The following is a 10,103-nucleotide window of genomic DNA, read 5'->3' on the forward strand; positions in this document are numbered from 1 at the left end:
ACCACACACTGCAAAGCACTTCACACAGTATTTCTTAAAATTCCATCACAATTCATTTACTTCTGCGAATAAAGAATATGAGAATTTGAGAAGTGAAATCATTTGCCTCAATTACAATAAGCTGCAATGATGAATTTCAACCCCAAGATAAGATATGAGCAAGCTATGCTTGATGCAGCCTACGTGCTGGGTTACCATTCCAGAGCGCTCAGTTTGCTGACTAGCTCAAGGCCACAGACCTAGAGAGCTTGTGGTCCCCTAAACAATTGATCATGGGGTAAAATGTGATGTAGCCTATCTCTTTGTACTATTCTCTGTCTCATATTCTCTCTTTCTCTCATATTCCCCCTCTCTCTCTTTTTCCCCACTTCCAGTCGTCCTCAAGCCAGCTGGTCTGGATAATTATTAAGTTCAAAAACAAAAAAGAGGGTGGCCTGGGTGGCTCAGTTGGCTGAGTGACTGACTCTCGATTTCAGCTCAGGTTATGATCTCACAGTTCGTGAGACCAAGCCCTGCGTTGGGCTCTGCATTGACATTCTCTCTTTTCCTCTCTCTCTGCCCCTCCTCCACTCGTTCTCCCTCTCTCTCTCCCTCAAAATAAATAAACATTAAAAAAAAAACAAAAAAAGGAATATTCCAGGTATTAAAATTATGTATATTTTCAAACTGCTTCAATACCATTTTCATTTCATTTGGAACTCTTCTAATTTTTGATATCATCTAAGATTATTAAGCACCGTAAAACATCCTCCATTTTAGAGCCCTTCATTATTTTTGCTTCTGGATCATTCATGGAAAACATAGCTTATCTCGCATAACTCCTCCTCTAAAAAAAACCTTCCATGCCTTTTCCTTTGCTCTGGTTTAGTTCGTTACTGTAAGACTGGATTTTAGGACTCTCCATTATAGATACTCATCCTCCTTCTCGTCCTGACTGTGTCCTATGTGTCCTATGAGTGGATCACAGAGCCAGGCTCTCTGCACTTTGCTTTCCAGATTTGCATACTTCTGATCTCTGAGCTTTCACTTATTCTGTTTCCTCTCAATAGAGTAATAAATACCTTCTTTCTCTACTTCCTCTTCCACCATCTCTTTCAGTGAAAGCCCCACACATCTGTCAAACCACATCACACAAAACATCTCCCACATGCAGATTTTTCTGTTCTCATCTTCCCAAAACAGGATTTGCCTCCTTCCTTCTATCAGTTCCCCACAGGACTCTTTTCCCCAGAAGCCAACTCGAAAGACTTTCATGAAGGATTTTTTTTTCTTTCATAATCAAGATTTTATTGGTTGGAAAATGTGGGGTGCTTCACAAATTTGCTTGTCACCCTCCTACAAGGGCCACACTAATCTGCCCTATATAGTTTCAATTTTAGTGTATGTGCTGCCCAAGAGAGTATCGCATGAAGGCATTTTATTGGGGAAGCGAAGGAAGCAGGATTGTGCAAAGAAGAAGCTGGGCTGCAATACTGTCTCTACTGGGCACACAGTCAATCCCTTGGGGAGCTCTGGAGCTGTGAGCAAGAGAGTCAGGGACTATACCTCCCTCTGCCTCTACAGAGGACAAAATTGAGGCACAGACTGATAATTGGGGTTGGTCAATAACACAGTTAATATTCATTTAAAAGTTTCACTGAAAACACCTAGGTCTCAGGACTTTCAGGCTGATTGTCTTTGCAAAAAAAATTAATTAATTAAAAATTAAAAAAAAAATGTACTCCATAAACCAAAGACAAATAGTAGCTCCAAAAAGGGCTACAGTTGGGTCAACAGTTAATAACCTTGCTCCCTAAACCCCTTCTCAAAAATTCCTGCTTCTGGACCTCCCTGAGGTGCCTCAACTTGATAAGTTATTAGACTCCTTTTTGGCACATATTCACATGCAAAGAGCCAGAGCTTTCAACTGAGATTTAAAACAACCTTGGCTCATTGCCCAGGGCTCATACTGTGGCAACAGCAGAAAGCATTCTCCAAGAATCTTTAAAACAATCGCTATGAGGAACATGACCTGAAGTACAATCCCTGAAATCATTTTCAGGAGACTTGCCATGGTCATAAAAACAGGTGAAGTCATAAAGAACCCTTTTTTAAGACAACAATGTCTCTTCCCTCTCCCATTCTCCTTCCCAGCCCCACCCCCCCATAACTACTCTATTAGCTTCACCTGCCCAAAATCATCACCTTAGCAGAGAAAATCAACTGTGATGTGACCTATTTCTAGGAAAACACCAACCCCAGCCCTGTGCGTGAATCTATGTATGTTGCACAGTTGGGGCCCGGTGCTTAGCAGGATTTCTTGCTCACGGCCGCTGCTGAGAACCCCAGAAGACTGGGCCAAGAGCAGGTCTGTTTCTATTCCCTGCAAAATCCAGTTCTGGGCACCATCACCTTGGCTAGTTATCTCCTTTATTCTGGATTCTTGATGTATGGAAAGAGACATGCACATAGAGATCACATGCACATAAGTACTTGGGCCTCATATACTGAGTTACTATAGCAGTGACAGTCTTCCACTCAATGTCAAATCAATTGTTCCTTAAATGTGGCTTTTTGGCCATACTCCTGTTCAAGGGCCACCAAACACTCCTGATCATTAACACTGAATCTTTAGCCTAGATCTGCTGACTCTCTACAAACTAATTTCAAGTGGCTCTTTAAGTTCTATTGCCTTACTTCACCTTGGCACGCATTCTACATTTCAGCAACATTGTCCTGTCAGTTCTTATATTAGAAGCATTTTCCAAGATGGCATGTGAAGGTTCCCTCAAAACACTCTGGCCACTGACAGGAACTTTAGGATTCCCCCAATTCTGGAAATGTGATTACAGAAACCAAAGTTTGTAATCTGCTAATAGAAACTAGCCAATGGATTTCCAACGCTTGAATCTCAGTTTATCCATACGTTTCAGTGACAACGAATTCACCCGCTGGACTGGAGATGCCACTCACAATTTTCACATAGACCGTATTCATACTTTATATTTTCATACACACGCAACCACCCCTCTTATATTTTCACACTTGCAAGTTTTTTCCCCGAGAAACCATTTCTTATCTACACTGGTGTTAATCCTACCGAGGTGTCCGTGTCCAACTCAGTCACCATCTGTTTCTTGGAGGCTTCTGGTAGCCCACTGCAGAGCCCATATGTGGTTCACATCATTTTATGCCTTGTATTATTATTTGTGTTCACATCTCGTCCTGTCTCTATTAAACAATAAGCTTAAATGTAGAAATCAGATGCCAACCATTCCTCTGTTCCAACAGTACCTGACACAATACACTGGGACAAAGTCAATGTTCAGTGAAGAATTGAAAAAGCATTAGGCGTATCTTCTCATAGTCAGTGCAGTAGATATAAAACAAATTTGGAAAATACTTCAACGCATTTTTGTTGCCTTTCTATTAAAGTTTGCCATATGCAAAATATGTAACTATTAAGTATATATGTTGAAACTTTATAAAAAGTGGTTAAAGGCATGTAACCGTCTCTAAGAATCTCGAACATTATTTATACTCCAAAGACAACCACATCTCCCTGCTCCACAGTCAACTCCCAAAAGTAATTACTATTCTGATGTCTACCATCTTAAAACACTTTTCATCTCTTTATAAGAATGTAATAGTACGGTATGAACTTCAGCGTGTTCATATTTTATTTTGTTTTGTTTTATTGCTCATTATTATGATCGTAGGTTTATCCATCTGGTTGCTCCATAGCCTTGGTTGATACTTTTCATTGCTAAATAATATCCCATCACATGACTATGTAATAATTTACTAATGATAATGAACATCAGTTCGTATCTAATAACTAATGAACATTAGTTCATATGTAGCATGCTGCTACATATGTAGCAAGAAGGAAGACAGCCAAGCTACCGTGTATGCATACGTTCGACTTTAGTTGTTATTGCCATACAATTTTCGAAGTAGTTTTACCAATGTGAACTACCATCAACATTGTGTGAGGGATCCTATTGTTTCATTTCTTCACCAGCACCTGGCATTGTCAGATATTTAAAATTTGAGTCATTCAGGTGGGTTTTGGGGGTTAGTATGATCTGAATTTGCATTGCCCTGACGATAAATCATGACAAAAAAACCCCAACACATCTTGTTATGCTTTTTGGCCACTTTGACAATCTTATTTGTGAAATGACATGTGTTTAAATTGTACTGTTATATTTGTCTTATTAATTTGTGATATATATATATATTAATGTTTTGTTTATTTTTGAGAGAGCACGAGTGGGGAAAGGGCAGAGAGAGAGAGAGAAAGAGAAAGAGAGACAGAGAATCCAAAGCAGGCTCTGCACTGACAGCAGAGAGCCCAGTGTGGGGCTTGAACTCATAAACCGCAAGATCATGACCTGAGTGGAAGTCAGATGCTTAACCGACTGAGCCACCCAGGTGCCCCAATCTGTGACATTTTTAATATACAATTATTTTTGGATACAATTTCTTTATCACGTATGCGATTACAAATCTCCTCCTCCACCCTGCAGTTTGCATGACAGCTCTCTTAATGGTGTTTTTTGATAAATAAAAATTATGAATTTTAATTAAATCTAATGCATCAATCTTTCACTTTATGGTTAGCAATTGTGACTGTGTGCATGAGTTTATTCTCGTTTAAGAATCTTTTCTGAATTTAAGATCAAGAGGTTTTCTTTCATATTTGCTTTAGAAGCTTTGTAACTTTGCCTTTCGATTTGAGGTCTTAGGTACACATGGGATAAATTTTGGTGCATGGTATGAGAAAGGTGTCAAATTAATTTTTATAGAATATACAATTAACCTTGAGGCATTTATCTAAAAGATCACATTTTCTCCCACTGCACTGCTGCAATACTTTACTATATATCAATGACAATTTATGCTTGGGTCTAAAACTGGGTATTCTCTTATGTTCTATTTGTCTATATTTCTATCTTTGTGCCAAAATCATAGTTTTTTAATTATTGCTCTATTGTTGTTTCATTTCTAAATCTGTTAGTTCATGTGTCTCTCTCTCTCTCTCTCTCTCAAGTTTATTTTGAGAGAGAGAAAGAGTTGGGGAGGGGCAGAGAGAGAGAGAGAGAGAGAATTTGAAGGAGGCTCTGTGCTGACAGCTGGGCATGGTTCAGAAAGCCTGAGATCGAGACCTGAGCCAAAATCAAGAGTCAGGGGCTTAACTGAACCACCCAGGTGCCCCAGTTCATGTCTTTCAACATTGTTCATCTTTCAGATTTTGATACTTTTACTTGTTTGGATTTCTATATGTATTTTAGGATTTAGCTTGCCAATTTCCATTATATATATATGTACATATATATATGTATATATATATACACATATATATACATATATATGTATGTGTATTTATATATACATATATAGTGCTATATGTGATTTATAATTAGAGTTTTATTGATTCTATAAGTCAGCTTAGGGAGAATTTACATCTTTAAAATATTAAGTCTTCAAATATATCAATCTGGTATATACTTTCATCTCTTTAGACCTTTAAAAAATTTTTCTCCATAATACCTCACAGTTTTCAGTGTAGAAGTGTGGAATGACTTTTGTTCAATTTAGTCTGAGGCATTTGATATTTTTGGTGCTATCACAAATGAAATGTTTTCTAATGTTCACTTTTGGCTTGTTACTAATAACTCAAAGTAGTAATTGAATTTCACATATCACTTTATATCCAGCAATACTATTTTCAGTTATTACAGGTGATTTTTTTAATCTATAGAATTATTTTGCATGTATAATATGCACAAGTTGTGCATGAATGACAGTTATATTTCTTTTTAATTCTTATACCTTTCATTTATTCTTCTTGCCGTGCTGTATTTGAAATGGTATAAAAATATTGAATTGATGTTATATTACTGGGTATCCATATCTCTTACCAGACTTCAATGTGTATCTTTAATATTTGATAATCAAATAAGATTTAGAGGTTTCTTTGGGTAGCTATATCTTCCCAGCTAATTAAGGAAATTTCTTTCTATTTCTATTTCATAATGGATTCATCATTGATGATGAATTTCATTAAAGGCTTTGTATGTATCTTTTGAGGTTTCCATATGGTTTTTATCTTTTATTCTGTTATACTGCAATTTATTTTCAAATATTAAACCGACATTTCATTCCTAAAATAAAATCGCTGTGATTATAATAAAGTATTATTTTTCCATATTTCTGGATTCAATTTTCTAATATGTTCTTTAGATTTTCTTGTGTGCATGTTCATGAGAGATGTTGGCCTATATTTGGTTTTCTCTTTTTCACATGGTTTTTGTCAAGTTTTGTGTTAAGGTCATGGTAAGCCCATAAAACAAGTTTGCAAATGTTTCTTATTTTTCTATTCTCTGGCAGAGTTTAAGATTGGTGTTTTCTTTTCTTTAAATGTTCAGGAGAATTCACCAATGAAGACATTGGATCCTTTAGATTTATTTGTGGAAATGTTTTCAATTTTGTTCATATTTTCTATTTCTTCCTACGTTTGCTTTAAGTACGTTGCGTTTTCATTTAAGTTGTCAAATGTATTCCAATGAAATTTTCCCAACGTCTTCTTATTTTGTTAGTCTGTGATCTATGTAGTGACATGTTCTCTTTCATTTTTTAAATGAATAAACTGTTTTTTACAGTAGTTTTAGGTTTACAACAAAATTGAGCAGAAAGTACATAGAGTCCGTATATCCCTTGGTCCCACATGTATATCTCTTCCACCACCAATGTCCTGTGTCAGGGCAGTACATTTGTTACAGTCTGTGAACGTACATGGACACATTACTATTATTCAAAACATGTAGATTACATAAGGGTTCATTCTAAGTATAATACATTCTAGGGGTTACCACACATCTATAATGACATGTATCCACCACTGTGGAATGGTACAGAACAGTGTCACTGCCCTAAAAGCCCTCTGTGCTCTACTTTTCCCCCTCTCTTGATAACCACTGATCCTTTTCTGTTTGTTGGTTTTTGACAACCAGTGACTTTTTTTACTGCGTCTGTAATTTCGCCTTTTCCGGAATGTCGTATAGTTGGCATCGTACAGTATGTAGCCTTTTCAAATTGACTTCTTCCACTTAGTAGTACACATTTAAGTTTCCTCCATGTGTTTTCACGACTTGATAGCTCATTTCTTTTTAGCGCTGAACAAAACTGCACGTTCTAGTGTACCACAGTGTATTTATCTATTCAACTACTGACTAAGGACTAAGGACTTCTTGGTTGCTTCCAAATCTTCATAATTATAAATACAGCTGCTATAAACATCTGTGTGCAGGTCTTTTTGTGTGGACATGTTTTCAATTCATGTGGGGATAAACAGCAAGGAATGTGATTGCTGGATTGTATGATAAGAACTTATTGAGCTTATTGGGAAACTGTCAAACTGTTTCCCAAAGTCGCTGTGCCATTTTGAATTCCTACCAGCAATGTTGTTCTACACCCATAACAGCATTTGGAGCTGTTAGTATTCTGGATTTTAGCCATTCTAGTAGGTATGTAGCGGTATTTCATTGTTGATTTAATTTGCATTTCCCTGGTGACACATGATATGGAGTATCTTTTCATATGCATATTTACCATCTGGGTATCTTTTCAAAATGAGGTTTCTGTTAAGGTCTTTGGTGCATTTTTAAATCAGGTTGTTTGTTTTCTTATTGTTGAGTTTTAAGAGTTCTTTGTAAATTTTTAGGTAACAGTTGTTTATCAGATGAATCTTCTCCAAATGTTTTCTTCCAGACTGTGGCTTTTCTTCTTGCTTTATTGGAATTGTCTTCTACAGAGCAGAAGTTTTTAAACTTTAATTAAGGCAAGCTTATCAATTCTTTTTTCCCCCATTTATCGTTTGGTTAAATAAATAAGACCAAAGGCAATCCAATTCACAGATTAAGTAGTTGTTTCTCGAAGAAATGACTTTTCTTTTCTTTCTTCATTCAGTATACTGTTACTGAGTGCCAACTTATTTTCCAGGTACTAAGTACTAAAGGCACAACAATGAATCAATACAGCTCCTACCATCAAATAATTAAATACATAATTGTGGTGGAATGAGGGGAGATAGGCATGGAACTGATCAACTAAAATCATAAAATGAGGCAGACAAAAAAAAATGTTAGAATAAGCAACTAAAATCTGGGAGCAGAGAAATGATTATTATAATTACAATCAAAATCATCACTGTCGTCATCATCTCCCTTTATATTTTTATTATGTTTTTCAATGATGTTTATGGAAAAATTGGCATGTCCCTAGCCCCCTGCTAAGTGGTGGCATGTATCCCGTCTTGAACAATAGAGCCAGGCTGATTGCCTCAGATGGCTTCCAAGTTAACAGATGCATTATTTGAACCTTTGGTAAACACTATGTAGAATGTGTAAATGGTGCTGTGTAGAGAAAAACCACGGAGAAACTTTAAAATCTCAAAAGATCTCTGTGGAAGTACATTTTAACTGTGTTCTACAAGATTGGAAGGGCTGGAGGAGGGAAGAGTAAGCTTTCGGCATTCTTGACAGAGGGAAAAGCATCACATTTTGCAGTTTGTAATGTATTTTTCACTTTATTTTTTTTCCTTTGGCTTACTTTCAAAAATACAGCCTCTGAGATAAATCTGGAAGAGATACCATTATTCCCTTTTTGACAGATTAAAAAATGAAGAATGGAGTATCAGCAACAATAAATGACATAACCAAGCTTCCATGACAAGTCAGTCAGCAGAGAAGGGACTTGAACTTGTCTGTGCTTAGGACTGCTGCCAGAACCTCCATGAAAGGCAAGGAAAGCAGCACTGGTGATGGTCATGAAAAGCAAGGACAAAGTATCTAAAGGTTGTTGAAACCCTAATAAGCAAATCTGAAATTAACAGCGATGAGAAGAGTAGCCCCCTATTCTCGGGGAGGTGTTCCAAGGCCCTCCAGTGGGTGCCTGAAAACTTAAATGGACTCGAATCCTACACAGACTGTTTTTTCCTATACTTACATACCTCTGATGATGTTTAATTTATGAACTAGGCACAGTGAGAGATTATCAATTATAACTAATAATAAATCTCTCAGGACGTCTTCTTGTCCCATACTCACCCTTCTGCTTGGGATGATGTGAGATGATAAAATGCCTAAGTGATGAGATGTAGTGAGGGGAATGACGTAACACTGTGATGTAATTTTGGGCTACTATTGACCTTCTGATGATAGGTCAGATGGAGAACCCCCTGCTTCCAAACAAAGGTTGACTGCGGGTCATTGAAACAACAGAAAAGGGGGGACTGCTGTAAACGGAATGATGAGGGTAATATCAGAGGGTGTGATTTGATGTCAGAAAACTTGGTTTTGGCTGAGTCTGTCATTTGGGGGTTTAAGACCTTAGGCAAGATCATTATACTCCTTCCTCCTCAGTTTCCTCTTTTGTGGAATAGTGACAAATACCACCACCACCACCAACAACAAAAACAAAAAAATCCATGGATTGTCCTGAGGAAAAAATGCAATTACATATGTAAGGACACTTCAAGATTATGAAAAGTGTCATTCAATCCTTAGCTAGTTTTATAATAATAATTATGTCTCTCAGCTTTGCCCAAATTTTCATACTTTTAAAATAGTTATTTCTTCTTTCTATAAAATAGATTCCTACATATTATGAGAAGCCTGGTTTTATGTATCACTTTATGTCTCTTTGTTTATTCTCAGTATTAAGTGAGTACATGTGTCCATGGGTCATGGACTGTTAGGATAATGAATCTGGTGCCTGAAGAATTATGATTTCAGGTGGGGAGCATGAAGCAAATTTTCGGACATAAGTCTATGTTCCCCCAAACATCCTAAGTCATAAATATTGTGGTGCTGAAAAGTCAGCAGAGAAATTACATACAGTCTGCACCAAGTTATGGTTCAAAAATCATTTCTCTCTAGAATTACTGGAGGCTTGCAATAGAATGAACTATAATATTCTACTGCTATTGCCATTAAAAAGTGATAGTAATAATGCTAATGCTCATATAATGAATTCATAGGAACTCATTTTATTAGAACTAGTCCTGTTGACAAAGTACATTAAAACAATATTCAATGAGAACTTCAATAAATGGAAAC

The 10,103-nt window shown here is 36.7% G+C and overlaps 1 non-coding gene across 1 annotated transcript; it reads right to left on the reverse strand.

Annotated features, from left to right (window-relative positions):
* Positions 1–1,296: 1,296 nt before the first annotated feature.
* On the reverse strand, positions 1,297–1,403 carry LOC122211358. Its single transcript, XR_006198654.1, has one exon. It is a non-coding gene; the product is annotated as a U6 spliceosomal RNA (small nuclear RNA).
* Positions 1,404–10,103: the final 8,700 nt, after the last annotated feature.

This window comes from Panthera leo, chromosome F2 (genome assembly GCF_018350215.1).
Source record: "Panthera leo isolate Ple1 chromosome F2, P.leo_Ple1_pat1.1, whole genome shotgun sequence".
NCBI classification, from domain to species: domain Eukaryota; kingdom Metazoa; phylum Chordata; class Mammalia; order Carnivora; family Felidae; genus Panthera; species Panthera leo.